Source organism: Primulina huaijiensis, chromosome 4 (assembly GCF_012295235.1).
Source record: "Primulina huaijiensis isolate GDHJ02 chromosome 4, ASM1229523v2, whole genome shotgun sequence".
NCBI classification, from domain to species: Eukaryota; Viridiplantae; Streptophyta; class Magnoliopsida; order Lamiales; family Gesneriaceae; genus Primulina; species Primulina huaijiensis.
The window spans coordinates 4,625,659-4,643,350 of NC_133309.1; the positions used below are offsets into that span (position 1 = coordinate 4,625,659).

The 17,692-nt window shown below is 33.9% G+C and overlaps 1 long non-coding RNA gene across 1 annotated transcript in view; it reads left to right on the top strand.

Moving 5' to 3' along the window:
• Positions 1-867: 867 nt before the first annotated feature.
• The window catches only part of LOC140975912 (uncharacterized), a 39,418-nt gene continuing 22,593 nt past the window's right edge, over positions 868-17,692 (top strand). The window contains exon 1 of the long non-coding RNA XR_012175068.1: positions 868-977. This is a non-coding gene — a long non-coding RNA (uncharacterized lncRNA). The remainder of the gene's footprint in view (positions 978-17,692) is intronic.

The following is a 17,692-nucleotide window of genomic DNA, read 5'->3' on the forward strand; positions in this document are numbered from 1 at the left end:
TTGAACTTGATCCTTCTCTTTCCTATGTTTAACAACCTGTTTGCATTATGGATCGAAAGGAGAAAGTATTGCGTAATAAATCGATCCCGCTTGTTCGAGTACAATGGACACGACATGGTGTAGAGGAATCGACATGGGAGTTGGAAAGCAAGATGCGAGAGTCATATCCGCATTTATTCGATGCTATTCCAACCGTTCCATTGTATTCAATATATACTGATCCGTTTACTGATTTTAGTTTTGATATGTACTATAAGTGATGACGTATTATATGTTTGTCAATGTTATGTATATAGAGATCTTTGAGATTTCGAGGACGAAATCTTTTAAGTGGGGGAGAAATGTGAGACCCCGAGACTAAACACTGATAAAATAGCTTTGATGGCATTTTGGTAAATAAGTTGAAAAATATTCAATTTATTTTGATGTCATTTTCGTAGATAGGTTGAAAAATAATGAATTAATTTTAAGGGCAAAATGGTAAATAGTGACATATCATTTTCATATGAAGTTCAAATGATTTGAGATTTGGATATGACGTAGAAAACTCAAAGATATAGAAGTTTCATGTTTTGAGTTTTGGAAAATTGAATCGTTTGATCGGTCCAAAATGATATACTGATGTTAAAATGTCAATGGTAATTTCGTAATTAAGTTGAAAAATACTTATTTAAATTTGATGGCATTTTCGTAATTATTCGATGGTATTTTCGTAATTATCTGATGGCATTTTCGTAATTATATGATGACAAGTATGGCAATTTCGTAAATAATATAATATTAAAAAAATTTTAAAAAAAATTAAAAAAAATAAATAAATAACGTGAGTTGGTGGAATTCTGATAATTTGACAGTGAGGGAGAGGTGGAGAGAAATAAAGATTTTGATTTTCTTTTCGATCTTGCGACTTATCGGTTTATCCAATCGACGATCCGACTTCAGTTCTGGGATCGTTGACACGAGGTCTTCGATTTGAGGTATAAATTTTATATTTTTGGTGATGTTTGAAATTCGTTGATTTTTGGAATAAATCCGATAAATTGTTAAATCATACATAAATTGAAGATTGTTGAATAGTTTATGATTTTAACGAAGTAGAGAAGATTATAGTGATGTTATTTTGAATTATTCCTAATTTATTATAATTAGGGAATTTTAATTATTGGATTGAGATTGGAGAATTATTTATCATTTATTATTAATTCTGATAAATATATGCGGTAGAATAACCGACAAGAAGCTAAGTTTTGAAGTCGGAATTGAATTATACTATGATTTGAATTTTAAAGTTTCAAAAGATATTTGAAACATCTATTGTTGATATTGAATGAAATTATGGATTGAAAAGAATGTGTTATTGATGTAGATAGAGTTTCTATACTGAAATCTTAAAGCTACATCGACTGGAACGAAGAATTGAGGTATGTTGCGACCGGGTAACATACGACAGGTATCTGTATTATATGATATATGTTTGATTGATTGGATTGAGATACATGTCTATATGCCTTATTTGTTGAGTTTATGTGGCATACATGACATGCACGTTGAGCTATGATCCTTGGATACCCTGATATGATTTGATTTGATTCTGGGGTTTGTGAACGCAATGCTATGTTTGGTATTACATGACCCTTAAAACATAGTCATTTGTGGTCCCGATCATTGATTGAGATTTGAGATTTGATGGCGCTTTGTCGACGCTATCATACGATTATCCCTGATTGAGGCCGGTGTGCCAGCTCGAGCATTGATTTGATAGCGATTCGATTGACTCTGACATGTGCTCAGTGGATGGGCATTTGACCTGATACCTCCACGACATACATGCATTGCATATCATATATCATTGTTTAGATATCTGTGGTATATATTGTGGTTGCTTCAGACTGAGCTTTGCTCACCCCAGATGGGGCTGTTGTTGTCTTTGTATGTTGACAATGACAGGTACTCCAGGATATCAGAAGATCGGAGAGGGTGCTTCTGGAGGGAGTCATAGTTTGATTTGAGGTTTAGTGGTTGTTTCCCAGTATATATGTATATGTATCTATATACCGGGGTATTTCTCGAGGATATGATTTGTTGTTGTATGAGTTGTTTTGAATATGTGTGGGCATGTTTTATGTTGTGAGATGAAATACTATTTTTAGTATTCAAATAGCATATTTTGGGCTCATTGTACAGAAATTTTAAACTCGTTTTCCGCTGTGATTAATTAACCCTAATCAGATTGTGTTGTAATAACGATTAGGAGCTAAGGGCCCCACACATGTAAATCTCTTCCTTAATATCTCCATTAAGAAATGATGTCTTCACATCCATCTACCATATCTCATAGTAATACCATGCAGCTATGGCTAGCAATATCTTTATAGACTCGAACATTACAACTGGAGAAAATGTTTCCTCAAAGTCATCTACTTGTCGTTGATTATAGCCTTTTGCTACCAATTGTGCCTTGAAAGTCAATACCTTCTCATCCGCCCTAAGTTTCCTCTTGTAAATCTAGTTACACCCTATGGGAACAGTTCCTTCAGGTGGATATACAAGATTCCAAACTTGGTTCGAATGCATGGAATTCATCTCAGATTCCATAGGTTCAAGCCACTTGGATGAATCGACATCAGATAACGCATCCTTGAAGGTCATCGGATCACATCCATGGTTAGGCTCATCACGGCCCTCTTCAAGAAGCAGACCATACCTCATAAGTATTCTCGAGACTCTCTCGGATCTTCTAGGAGCTTGTATCTCCTCTCTTGGCTCTTCGGGTGTGGGTTACACAATTGTGGGTGTCTTTCGAACCTCTTCGAGTTCTATCATCTCCCTTTCTCTATCTAATAGAAATTTCTTTTCCAAAAAGGTTGCATTCCTAGAAACAAACACCTTTGTTTCTTGCGGATGATAGAAATAATATCCATCTGAAATCCTTGGATATCCCAAAAAGTAACATAAAATGGATAGAATACCCAATTTATCTCCCACTGCCTGCTTCACATAACCAGGGAATCCCCGTATTCTAAGATAAGAATATTTAGGAGGCTTACCCATCCATATCTCATATGGTGTCTTATCAACTTCCTTTGAATGGAAATTGTTCAAAAACAGTGCCGCTGTCTCAAGCGCATATCCCCAAAAGGATGACGGCAAATCCGTGAACCCCATCATAGACCGAATCATGTCCATCAAAGTCCGGTTACGATGCTCTGAAACACCATTCAACTGCGGTGTCGCAGACGGTGTCCACTGTGAGATAATCTCATTCTCCCTAAGATACTCTTGGAACTCAGCACTCAAGTATTCACCACCTCGATCCGATCGAAGTGACTTGATGCTTCTTCCCAACTGTTTCTCTACTTCTCTTTTGAATTCTTTGAACCTTTCGAAGGTTTCAGATTTGTATTTCATCAAATACACATACCCATATCTCGAAAAATCATCGGTAAAGGTGATGAAGTAGGCACGTCCATGCTTAGTGGTGATGCTAATCGGACCACACACATCAGTATGGATCAAATCCAATAATCTTTTGGCTTGTTCTTCGTGGTCCTTTAAAGGGAATTTTGGTCATCTTTCCTTTTAGACAGGATTTGCAAGTTGTGAGTGAATTATTATCAGACATATCAAACATGCCTACTACCACTAGCTTTGGTGATACCCCCATAAGAGCCCGGGTCATGGTTGACCCGGGATATTATATTGATAGCCCAAATCATAGTCAATATGCAGGATGATTTCCTCAAAAGCCGGACTGGTGAATGCGCGGGACATCTTCTACCCAGGTTACCAGACCCCCGGGCTCTCATGCAAGCTCCCGAAAACTCTCTACCTGGGCGACCTCGAAAAACGCACCTCACTCGAGTGTATCAGTATGGGCTACCTTATGCTTGACAATCATTTTCGTCAGAACTACAGGGGTTTGGCGTGTCAAAGAAGTCATCAGAAGCAAGGTATGGGCAGCCGCCTTACCATACTTAGCAGGTGGGTACTGAAAACTAGGTAATCATAGGATTTCCTCCTATAAATAGTAGGTATACTTCTCCATTGAAAGATTCTGGAATTCTTAATTCTTAATCATTTCACGTATATTCACACACATATACAGCTTTTAGCCTTCTTCGTCACCTGCTGACTTAGATATCGGAGTGGCTACGCTGGACACCCCTTTGGTGCCCATTCACGAGTTCATTTTCTTGTTTGCAGGTCGAGATTGCAGCCGTATTAAACAGAGATATACCTTCACCATAAGACATATCTCCTTGATCATTTTCCTAAATAAAATTTCATCATCATCTGGTGGATTGCACCCAGCTCATCCGATTCATCCAGATATCATCATTGGCGCCGTCTACGGGAAATTGAGCTCAAGACGTTGATTTGGATCCCATTAGAAGAACAAATCAAGATACTTCACGGGATTCTGGAGATGATGCACTTATCTCAGGACAAGGTGGTCTTCCACCCATAGGACCTCCACCTGTTATCACTTTATACCCGGAGGAGTTGGCTCGGATTATATCCGATGCTGTAGAAAAGCTGTAGCTCGAAGAGACCCTTCTTATCATGCTATACGGCCGGGAGGATAGTAGAAGAAAGAAGAGGAGGTAGGGGAGGAAGAAGCAAGGATGGAATAAAGAGAATCCAGTGCCGGTTCAAAGTCTCCTACTGTTGCCGAGAAATTGGAGGAGTTGAGGTAAAAGATGAGAGTTTTGGAAGGGCAGATGGATGGCCAGATTCATTCTCGGGTAATTGTCAAAGGATGCATGTTCGCTGATATTATTGTCCGGGAACCTCTTCCCAAAAACTTTAAGTCTGCCAAAATCAAGGATTACGATGGCAGCGCAGATCCGGAAGAGCATTTGGCCAGATTTGAGAACATGGCCATGTTGCACTGTTATGCTGATAGGATCAAGTGCAAAGTCTTCTTGACTACTTTGGTTGATTCAGCTCATGGATGGTTTGAAGGATTGGCCCCTCAGAGTATACACTCTTCTGAGGATTTCCAGAAAGTGTTTTTACATCATTTTAGTAACAGCAAGAAGTACAAAAAGACTGCATTTAGTCTTTTTGAAGTCAAGCAAAGCCCGGAAGAGAGTCTGAGGGCTTATATCCGAAGATTCAACAGAGTAGCTTTGGATGTCCCTTCATGTGCCCCCGATACCAAGACTACTGCATTCACCTAGGGGCTGAGGGATGTTGAATTTTTTCGATCACTGACGAAGAAGACGCCCGGGGATTTTGAAGATCTGCTAGCCTGGGCAGAAAAGTACATTAATATGTTGGAGGCGTAGAAATAGAAGAGAGAGGAGATCGGGCATCTAGACCCGAGGAGAGAGGACAGATGAGAGGTAACCCGGTGCATTTTTCTCATCATTTGCCATTGAAATTGCCCGGGACCCTGATGTTCTAGAGTGTAGCAGGGATGTACCTTCTTCTCAGCAATTTACCAGGCCTGAGAAGAAGCGATTTTGTACCCTTCACAAAGTGTGTTACCACAACACATAGGATTGCAAAATGATGAAGAGAGATTATGTCCCACCAGCTGTCCAGGGACATAATCAGGCAAGCAATAAGCCGAGATTGCCGCCTTGGGCAGCTCGTTAATCAAAACCTAGTGTCAGGGAAGATTCAAGAAGTGACTCGAGGGAGATAAGAAATCTGGAGCCCGAGAGGATGAAGTCCTCGCCCCCTGTCTTGGGGGCGATAAAAATGATATCTGGAGGTTCTACTGACGGTGACTCCAATAGGGCTCGGAAGTCGAAGAGCAGAAGAGAGTGCATGGAGGTGGAAGGAGTGAGGAGGAGTGAAGCACTTATCAGTTTTGGCCCGAAGGATCTTAAGGGCGTTAATCTTCCCCACAATGATGCCCTGGTAATTCAAGCTAGGGTAGAAAATTATGATATTATGAGGGTTTTCGTTGATTCGGTCAGCTCGGTGAACGTTATGTTCTAGGAAGCCCTTGTTCAAATGGATTTGAAGGGGTATCAATTGGAGACGGTGGAAACATCACTTTTTGGCTTTACGGGCCCTTCTATTTATCCGGAAAGTGAGATTATCCTACCCTTGACTTTGGGTACTAGGGAGTTGAAGAAGACCGTTATGATCACTTTCAATGTGGTGGATGCCCCGTTGTCATATAATATCATCTTGGGGCGGTCGGACATGAATGAGTTGAGGGCCGTAGCATCCACCTACCATAAGAAGACAGTGGGAAGCCAAGTGGGTGAAGTTCGGGGCAATCAACCTTCTTCCCGGAAATGTTATGTAGAAGTGGTATGAAGGGACCAGAAGAAGACCAGGAAGGAGGGGAAGAAAATACGAGGTAAGGAGGAGATGGAGAGGGTAGTCGAGAAGGGGGAGGTCCAGTTTGTAGCAGAGGTTAAACAAGAGGTGGTGGAGATCATGCCAGGTAAGGAGATTCGGGTGGCTCGGGATCTTGATTATCCACCTAGGTCAATTTAATAAATGTTGTCACTTTGATTGTTGCACTCCCAAGAGCAGGTTGTCCACAAGTAGTATAATTCGGTGAGTCCGATATCGTATCCACAGGGAAGCTAAGGTAATTACAAGTCCACTACAATGTCTTTTTGTTTTGTTTTTGTTTTTTTTTCTTTTTAATTTTAATTGTTTGAATCTTTAATAGGTAAATTTTAATTGTTCAAATTTTAATTTAAGTAGTTGAGATTAAAGGATCCACTCTTGTTATTTTAATAAAGTTAACATTAACGAACAATATTGAAATCCACTTAATAAAATGGTTCCAATATATTAAATAATCATATTTATATTATGTTATAAGTTATTATCTTATTAGTATATAATACATATTAAAACTTATAAATGTGGTCAAGTATTTATTGTGCTATATATATATTTGTAAACACTAAATCAAGGTTCCCACTTTAAATGGTTGGTAAAACCAAACAAATATTTAAATGGTTCCAAGAATTTAGTGTAACATATAGCAACAATAAATCAAAACTCCCACTTATAAGTAGGGTATAAAAATGCTTAAAGAAATAAATATAACATAAACAATAAATTATGATTAAATAATATAAAACATAGATTCTTACCTTTTAATAACCTTATTATCATGCCAAGAGTTTCACCTTATCATCTCAACTTTAGGAAGTTAGATATTCATTATTCAAAGTGTAAAACTTTGACTATGAAATTAACATGCTAATTGTATTTAAATGAAGAAATAAAAGAAAAATATAGAAAAATATTATGAACTCAAAGTTTTAGTCATAGAATGAGGGATATCTTAATACATTACAATGCACCCTTATTTATAGCCAAATTTGGGCAGACAACCACAAATAAAATATTATTTTTTTACACATAAGTCTTCATTGGTGTTTCAAGATATTATATTATATTAAACATCACTTTTGAAAATCTTGTTCTCCGAATTTGCTTCTTCTTATAAAAAGAAACATGTGTATAATTGAGTTGTCTAGTTGTGGTATTTTTTTCAAACCATTTGACCAAGTAATTTGAGAGATATGATCAAAATACTAGAGCATGGTAAAACTGCCACTCCTTTGGTAACTTTATTTGTTGCTTAATTTGATCCCAATTGTGAGAGAATTTTTATCTCATGCTTGTCAACAATATTGTATATATTATAATCAACTTTCTACAGGTCCAAGAATCATCTTAATCTCATTTGCAACGCCAAGTTTAATCTTATTCTATCGAACCTGTAAAAAATAGTAAAAACTTGTAATTACACAACAACTTATATTTTATACAATTTATTATAAAACATATAATATTTAAACATTTAATAAAACAAAAACTATATATTTATATTATAAAACATTTAATTAATGTACAATTTTTATGTCTATCACACCTCCCAACCAGCTTATTGCTAGTCCCTAGCAATTTAAGCGTTAATAGCAATACAAAACATATTGATTAATTTAAATAGAAATGTAATCAAAACTATCTAAGTGTTTAAATTAAATTTGAAAACTGTCAAAGTTATATCAAGATCATCATAATTATAATTTATGAAATAATTTGAGATGATCAATTCAAAGCTTATTTCAGGTAGTTAAATGTACACGGCCTTCAGAAATTCCTAGTAAGAGTCTCAACTCCATATCCTCACAGGTTAATAAATGTTTCAATTTATGGCAACGATTTCTCTCATGGAGTTGGAATACAGATAAATGCTCAGAAAAATGGTTTACAGAATGCAGACAGACAAACGAGCCAAACTAATCAAAAGATAGGAAATCCATTGATTCAAAATCTAGTTGTTCTTATTATATATTTTTTCCTGATATATATTTTTTTTTCATAACATCATGGAATCAGACTAAGTTTATGCTTCTTGACCACATATTTATTTAATTTGTACAATAAATTTCTCTCTTTCTTTCTTTTTTTTTATGAGAGATATATGAATCGTAGCATATAACTTAAAAATTACATAGATCTTCAATATCTTTCTTTTTGTATTTTTCTCCTTTTTTTTTCAGGAAATATAATTTTTTTCTCAAAATAAGAACTCAAGATCTAAACAATAGATAGTCTCTCTCATGATCAATAAAGGCTCGAAAGCTGTTTTCTCAGTCCTCTCCACTCACTCACAAAATATGTGTGAGTTTAAAATTTTAGGCACTCTTATAAGGTATATCTTGGGCCATATACTTTAATACCTGATTTTATCAAATGGTTAATCACTCAAAAGATTTCATAAATCATATTTTTTTATTGATCAGAATATTAAAATTGAATTTTTTTTTAAATAAAAATTTAAACATTCTTAAATAAATTAATGCATGTTCTAATTTAAATCTTTTAAACATGTAATGTATGATATTTTTGCAAAAATTACTAAGATACAAACAATAAACATGATTTTATTTTAAAATAATATATATTTATTTTTTTATTTATTTATTTTTAAAATAATTTTTTTTTAATTTTTTTTATAAGTTTGTTCTCCCCCAATCAGAATATGACATTGTCCCTAACGTCAAAATAACTATTAATAAAGAGTACATAATGAAAGAGATATCACCTGGAATTTTATTGAAGATAACAAATTGAAACAAACGCAAACCAATCCACGACTTTTGAATTAATGATCCAACTTCCTTTTCTTATAGCTTGATTGCGACCAATTGATCTTTGTTATCATCGGATGAGGCTTATGAACAAAAGCTTCCAAATCATCAATTAATTGGTCGGCAGTCGAAGCAGAGATGAGCATTCTTCGTGAATTTTCTGAAATGAAATTCTGTTCCACAGCTTTATCAATAAATGTCAACAAATTGTCATAATAATTATTGATATTCAACAAGCTCACATGTTTATTATGGATATTAAGTTGTGCCCAAGAACCAATGTGAAAATTTTCTTCTAATGTACCAAAACCACCTGGTAGTGCGATAAAAGCATAAGAATTTTCAATCATTTTTGTGATTCTTTCATACATAGAAGAAACTTTTAATTCCTCACCAATCGTAACACCTGTAATATTTCCTTCAGCTAAAGCTCTAGGAATAATACCCAAAAACTGACTACCTCCAAGATGAGCAGATGTTGAAACAGATCTCATTAACCTAATATTACCTCCCCCATATACCAAGTGAATTTTCTCTCAGCCAATATCTTTCCAAGATTATTCGCTGCTTCTACAAACACTTCATTTTTTACAGTACTCGACCCACAAAATACACAAATATTTTTCAATGATTTTGCAGAGGTTCCATCCATGTTTTTTTACTTTCTTCTTTTTTTTTTCTACGAAAATAGAGAGAAAAATGATAGATTTTATAGGGGTAATATGTTATCAGGACAAAACTATGGGTCACAATTGTAAAACGAATAAACAGTAAAAACAATAATGACACACATGCATGTAAACAGTAGTGTGATTGTGGCTCACAATTTTCCTCTGGTTTTACGTCCAGAAACGGCTTTAACGCCTTCTATGAGTCGATGATATGTTTCTCATCCAATTTTCTTATAAATTGGCAAACAGGGTCTTTTTTAGTCGGATTCCCAAGACTATGACGCTCATCTTGGAATTGTTTTCATAAACGGAGAAGTTCAATATGCACATGTCCACTAGAATGCGTCTCAAGAGTCAATAAGATGTTATCTAAAGACTCCTTACTCAGCCCATTCTTAATGAAACCAATTTTATCTTCTCTGTTATTGGAAACACATCCTAAAGATCTGCATCGTTTGTCACAAGTCCATCTTGCACACTTATGACAAGCCCCTAAACTTTTGGCCCTTCGTTTTTTCGCATAAGTGCTTTTTCCTAATCCAGGCAAATACCGAATGAGCAATGATTGGGGAACTTCTCCTCCTAATCGGACCTTAGCTTCTATTACAAGACGAATATCTTCTGGAATTCCTTTTTGCATTGGCAATCTCAATCTTTCACACCTTCCTACATAAATTTTTCTTAGAACATTATCAGAAACAGAGGGAAAATATTTACAAATTTTTGAGAGAATTTCATCCATTTTGAAAAGAAAAGAAATGATTTTTTTTATTTTTGTATCAGCAATTATGGGAAACTGATTAAACCGACTATGAGAGTCACGGAGTACCGTTATCCGCCATTTAAACGGGAAAATAAAAAGATTAAGGAAACCTGAAATAAAAACAAACAAAATAAAATACAACACAAAAAAAATCAAGGATCGGAAAGGGAAATAAACTCTTCTTGAAAAGTTTCATTTTTTAAAAATGGTTTAAGCCTTTGTCCATTTACTTTAAAAACATCACCATTTTTAGAATTTTCAATATCCACAGCTCCATAAGTATACACATGCTTTACAACATATGGGCCTGTTCATCTTGATCGTAATTTTCCTGAGAATATGTGAAGTCGAGAATTATAAAGTAAAACTTTTTTACCAATCTCAAAAGATTTTTTAAGAATTGTTTTATAATGAAATGATTTGATTTTTGCTTTATAAATCCTTGAATTCTCATACGCGTCATTTCTGAGTTCATCAAGTTCATTAAGTTGCAATTTACGCAATTTGTTGGCATCATCCATGCTTGAATTTAAAGTTTTGATCGCCCAATAAGCTTTATGTTCCAATTCCACAGGCAAATGACAATGTTTTCCTTAAACCAACCTATAGGAAGACATATTCAATGATGTTTTAAAAGCTGTTCGATATGCCCAAAGTGCATCATTAAGTCGCAGAGACCAATCTTTTCTATTTGAGTTAACAATTTTTTCCAAAATTTGCTTTATCTCCCTATTAGCTAATTCAACTTGTCCATTTGTTTGAGGATGATAAGGAGTAGTTACTTTGTGAGTAATACCATATTTTTTCATTAATGAAGCAAATGGTTTATTAACAAAGTGAGTTCCCCCATCACTTATCATGGCTCGAGGAATTCCAAATCTACTAAAAATATTTTCTTTTAAAAATTTGATGACGATTTTATGATCATTTGTTCGACATGGAATTGCTTCTATCCATTTGGAAACACAATCAACTGCAACTAAAATTTACAAGTATCCAAACCACGGTGGAAAAGGTCCCATAAAATCTATTCCCCAACAATCAAAGATTTCAATTTCAATAATAGGATTCAAAGGCATCATGTTTCTTTTTGAAATCGCACCCAATTTTTGACAATTTTCACAGATCTTGCAGATTTCGTGGGTGTCTTTAAACAAAGTGGGCCAATAAAATCCACACTGCAAGATTTTTGCAGCTGTTTTCTTTGAAGAAAAATGTCCTCCGCATGCTTCTGAATGACAAAATTTAATGACACTACTTACCTCATTGTCGGGTATGCAACGTCGAAAAATTTGATCCGGACAATACTTGAACAGATACGGATCATCCCAATAAAAGTTTTTTACCTCATTCAAAAATTTTCTTTTATCTTGAGAACTCCATTGCGGTGGCATTTTTCCTGTCACAAGAAAATTTACTATGTTAGCAAACCAAGGTGTAGTAGTAACTGAAAATAGATGTTCATCAGGAAAATTATCGTTAATTGGTGTCATTTCACAAGATGATCCTGTTACTAGTCTTGATAAATAATCGGCTACGACATTCTCGGTTCCTTTTTTATCTTTGATCACAATGTCAAATTCTTGGAGCAACAAAATCCATCGTATCAGTCGTGGCTTTGCATCCTGTTTGGTCAACAAATATCTAATAGCAGAATGATCAGTAAACACAATAGTCGTTGATCCAATCAAATAAGAACGAAATTTATCTAATGCAAATATTACAGCAAGTAGTTCTTTTTCAGTTGTGGAGTAATTCATTTGAGCATTGTTTAAAGTTCTACTTGCATATTATATCACATAAGGCTTACCGTTTCTTCTTTGACCCAATACTGCACCGACTGCATTATCACTCGCATCGTACATGATTTCAAATGGTAAAGACCAATCAGGAGGTTGCATGATAGGAGCTGATGTTAAATGTCGAATGATTTTATCCAAAGCATTTTGACATTCTTGAGTCCACTCAATTGCAGTGTCTTTTGTTAAGAGGTTACAAATGGGTTTAGAGATTAAACTAAAGTCCTTTATTACCATCCTATAAAATCCAGCATGTCCCAAAAATGAGCGAATTTCTTTAATGGTTTTTGGAGGGGGTAAATTGGCAATGACATCAAATTTTGATTTATCAACTTCAATTCCATGAGATGACACAACATGTCCCAAAACAATTCCAGAAGTAATCATGTAATGACAATTTTTCCAATTTAAAATAAGACCTTTTCCTCGCATCTTTTTAAAACTTTTTCCAAATTTTCAAGACAATTATCAAATGTATTCCCAAAGACAGTTAAATCATTCATGAAAATTTCCAAACAATTTTCAACCATGTCGCAAAAAATGCTTAGCATACATCTTTGAAATGTTGTTGGGGCATTGCATAATCCAAATGGCATCCTTCTTAATGCAAATGTTCCAAAAGGACATGTGAATGTAGTTTTATCTTGATCTTCGAATGCAATGGGAATTTGATAATAACCTGAATATCCATCAAGAAAACAATAGTATGGATGACCTGCTACTCTTTCTAAAATTTGATCCAAAAATGGTAATGGAAAATGATCTTTTCTAGTGGCGTCATTTAATTTTCTATAATCAATACACATCCGCCAACTAGATGGAACTCGACTTGTTAACAATTCACCTTTTTCATTTTTTATCACTGTGATGCCAGATTTTTTCAGAACTACTTGTGTTGGGCTTACCCACTTACTATCAGAAATAGGGTAGATAATCCCAACATCAAGTAGTTTGAGAACTTCAGTTTTCACAACATCTTTCATGTGTGATTTAATCTCCTTTGTGGTTGTTGAGATGTTTTTGCATTTTCTTCTAAGTGAATTTTGTGAGTGCAAATTAGTGGATTAATGCCCTTGAGATCTTTTAGTGTCCAACCAATTGCATTTTTATGTCTTTTATGCATATCAACTAATTTACCTTCTTCATCACTTGCTAGTTTGGAAGAAATTACCACCGGATATGTTTCATCTTCTCCAAGAAATGCATACTTCAATTCTTCTGGCAAGGATTTTAACTTCAATATGGGTGGTTCTTCTTTGTTCTCATATTTTGCATCAAATTCTTTCTCTGATCCTTGTAACGAGTGATACCTGATAAAATCATCAAGATCAATTTCAATATTTTCTTTAACAGTTTCAATTGAACAAATATCTAATTGATCACGAGTACTCCTTTTTTGAATGTTTTCTTCCACAAGAGTTTCAATAAGATTTTCATCTTCACTTTCATCTCCTTTGTCATGTTGTTGCTTACAAAGATTAAACACATTAAGCTCCAAGGTCATGTTACCAAATGACAACTTCATTATTCCATTTCTGCAATTTATAAGAGCATTAGAAGTTGCTAAAAATGGACGACCTAAAATTACAGGAATTGCATTACAAGCTTCGATAGGTTGTGTATCTAAAACTATGAAATCGACAGGATATACAAAGTTATCAACTTGGACCAACACGTCTTCTACCATACCTCTTGGCACTTTAACAGATCTATCAGCAAGTAAAAGTGTTACCGAAGTAGGTTTTAACTCGCCTAGATTGAGTTCTTGATAAACTGAATATGGAAGTAAATTCACACTAGCTCCAAGGTCAAGCAAGGCTTTTTTAATCTTTCGTTCTCCAATAATACAAGAAATAGTAGGACAACCAGGGTCTTTGTATTTCAAAGCATTATTATTTTGAATGATTGCACTTACTTGTTCGGCTAAAAATGCTTTCTTTTTCACATTCAATTTTCTTTTCACAGTGCACAAGTCTTTCAAAAATTTGGCATATGATGGTACCTGTTTTATTGCATCTAATAAAGGAATATTAACTTTTACTTGTTTAAAAATATCATATATATCAGAATTCAAATTTGATTTTTTTGTATTTTTCAATGCATGAGGGAATGGTGGTGACACTGTCTGTTGAACCTCCTCTTCGCAAGTTATGGGTTCCACTTCCTTACCCTTTGGAGTTGATTTATCATCATCTTCACAAGGTTCAAGAATGGATTTTTCCACAACCTTACCACTTCGAAGGGTAATAACAGATTTTACCTGATCCATCGGTTGAGTTCCAGAAGTTCCAGTTTGTGAATGATGATCCTTGGGATTAGGCTGTGGTTGTGAAGGAAATTTACCTTTTTCATGAACATTAAGTGCACATGCAAATTTAGCAAGAGTATCTTTCAAATCTATCATGGTTTGAGCAGTTTGAGTATTGATAGACTCTTGCTTTGCAATGAAAGAATTCAATATATCTTCCAAATTCCTTTTAGGTGGAGGAACATAAGGTGCATAATTTTGAAAATTTTGTTGATTTTGGAAATGTGGTTGTGAAAATAGTGCAGCATTATCATTCCTCCAACTAAAATTTGGATGATTTCGCCAACCTGGATTGTAACTTTGAGAAAATGGTTCAAAATTTGGGCTTTTTAGATTGTTTAAAACATTGGCTTGTTCATGGAGACATTCTTTAAAAGAAGGCAAAGTGGGACAATCTTTTGTAGAATGATCACTTGTATCACAAATGTGACATGCAATTTCTTGAACAGATTTTAATTGACCATCTTTTTTCAATTCAAGTACCTCAACTTTTCTTGCCAAAGAGGTAAATCTAGCTTGAAGATCATGTTCATCTTTGAGAGTGTACATACCTCCACCAGATGTAGGAGATTGAATCTTGTTTGATGGTTCGATTGTACCTATAGTGTCCCAATTTTGAGCATTTTCGGCTAATGAATCGAGATACTCAATAGCCTCATTTGGATCTTTATCTTCAAATGTTCCATTACACATAAATTCAACCATTTGCCTATCTTTAGGTGTTAAGCCTTCATAAAATTGAGAAACAACTCTCCAAATTTCAAAACCATGATGTGGACAAAGATTAAGCAATTCTTTATATCTATCCCAACACTGATAAAAAGTTTCTCCTTGTTTTTGAGTGAAAGTGATGATTTGCCTTTTGAAAGAATTTGTTCTATGAGATGGAAAAAACTTTTTCAAAAATTGTTGTTGCAATTCATCCCAAGTTCGAATGGATCCCGATCTAAGATTTTGTAGCCAAGTTTTAGCTTTATCTTTTAAAGAAAAAGGAAAAAGCTTAAGTCGAATGGTGTTCATGCTACAATTTAGATCATTATATGTGTTGCACACTTCTTCAAACTCTCGTAAATGCATGTATGGATTTTCAGAATCTAAGCCATGAAAATTGGGTAAAAGTTGGATAATACCAGGCTTAAAATTGAAATGAGATGCATCGGGGGGAAAAACTAGACATGAAGGTGCACTAGTACGTGTAGGATTCATGTGATCTCTAAGTGTTCTTCGTCTATCATGATCATGTTGAGATTGAATTTCATCTTCATTTTCTTGGATGGGTTCTTCTGCCATGTTTTGTAAAAATAAAGGGTTATTTCGAATGAGTCGACCACTAAGTGTACGTGACCAAATGCTCATGCAAATGCAAATGCAAAAGAATAAAAACACACAAAAGCAATAAAAATTCAAATAAAGAAAAATAAACTATAAACAAAATTAAATAGACTTGAAATTAAATTATACTTCCCCGGCAACGGCGCCAAAAACTTGTTGTCACTTTGATTGTTGCACTCCCAAGAGCAGGTTGTCCACAAGTAGTATAATTCGGTGAGTCCGATATCGTATCCACAGGGAAGCTAAGGTAATTACAAGTCCACTACAATGTCTTTTTGTTTTGTTTTTGTTTTTGTTTCTTTTTAATTTTAATTGTTTGAATCTTTAATGGGTAAATTTTAATTGTTCAAATTTTAATTTAAGTAGTTGAGATTAAAGGATCCACTCTTGGTATTTTAATAAAGTTAACATTAACGAACAATATTGAAATCCACTTAATAAAATGGTTCCAATATATTAAATAATCATATTTATATTATGTTATAAATTATTATCTTATAAGTATATAATATATACCAAAACTTATAAATGTGGTCAAGTATTTATTGTGCTATATATATTTGTAAACACTAAATCAAGGTTCCCACTTTAAATGGTTGGTAAAACCAAACAAACATTTAAATGGTACCAATAAATTAATACTATGATATATTCATATATAATAAATCAAGGAATCCAAGTTAAATGGTTGGTAAAACCAAACTAACATTTAAATGGTTCCAAGAATTTAATATTATAATATATTTATATATAATAAATCAAGGCATCCACTTTAAATGGTTGGTAATACCAAACTAACATTTAAATGGTTCCAAGAATTTAGTGTAACATATAGCAACAATAAATCAAAACTCCCACTTATAAGTAGGGTATAAAAATGCTTAAAGAAATAAATATAACATAAACAATAAATAATGATTAAATAATATAAAACATAGATTCTTACCTTTTAATAACCTTATTATCATGCCAAGAGTTTCACCTTATCATCTCAACTTTAGGAAGTTAGCTATTCATTATTTAAAGTGTAAAACTTTGAATATGAAATTAACATGCTAATTGTATTTAAATGAAAAATAAAGGAAAAATATAGAGAAAAATATTATGAACTCAAAGGTTTGTTCATAGAATGAGGGATATCTCAATACATTACAATGCACCACTATTTATAGCCAAATTTGGGGAGACAACCACAAATAAAATATTATTTTTTTACACATAAGTCTTCATTGGTGTTCCAAGATATTATATTATATTTCATATCACTTTTGAAAATCTTCTTCTCCGAATTTGCTTCTTCTCATAAATAGAAACATGTGGATAATTGAGTTGTCTAGTTGTGGTATTTTTTTCAAACCATTTGACCAAGTAATTTGAGAGATATGGTCAAAATACTAGAGCATGGTAAAACTGCCACTCCTTTGGTAACTTTATTTGTTGCTCAATTTGATTTCATTTGTGAGAGTATTTTTATCTCATGCTTGTCAACAATATTGTATATATTATAATCAACTTTCTACAGGTCCAAGAATCATCTTAATCCCATTTACAACGCCAAGTTTATTCTTGTTCTATCGAACCTGTAAAAAAAAGTAAAAACTTGTAATTACACAACAACTTATATTTTATACAATTTATTATAAAACATATCATATTTAAACATTTAATAAAACAAAAACTATATATTTATATTATAAAACATTTAATTAATGTACAATTTTTATGTTTAT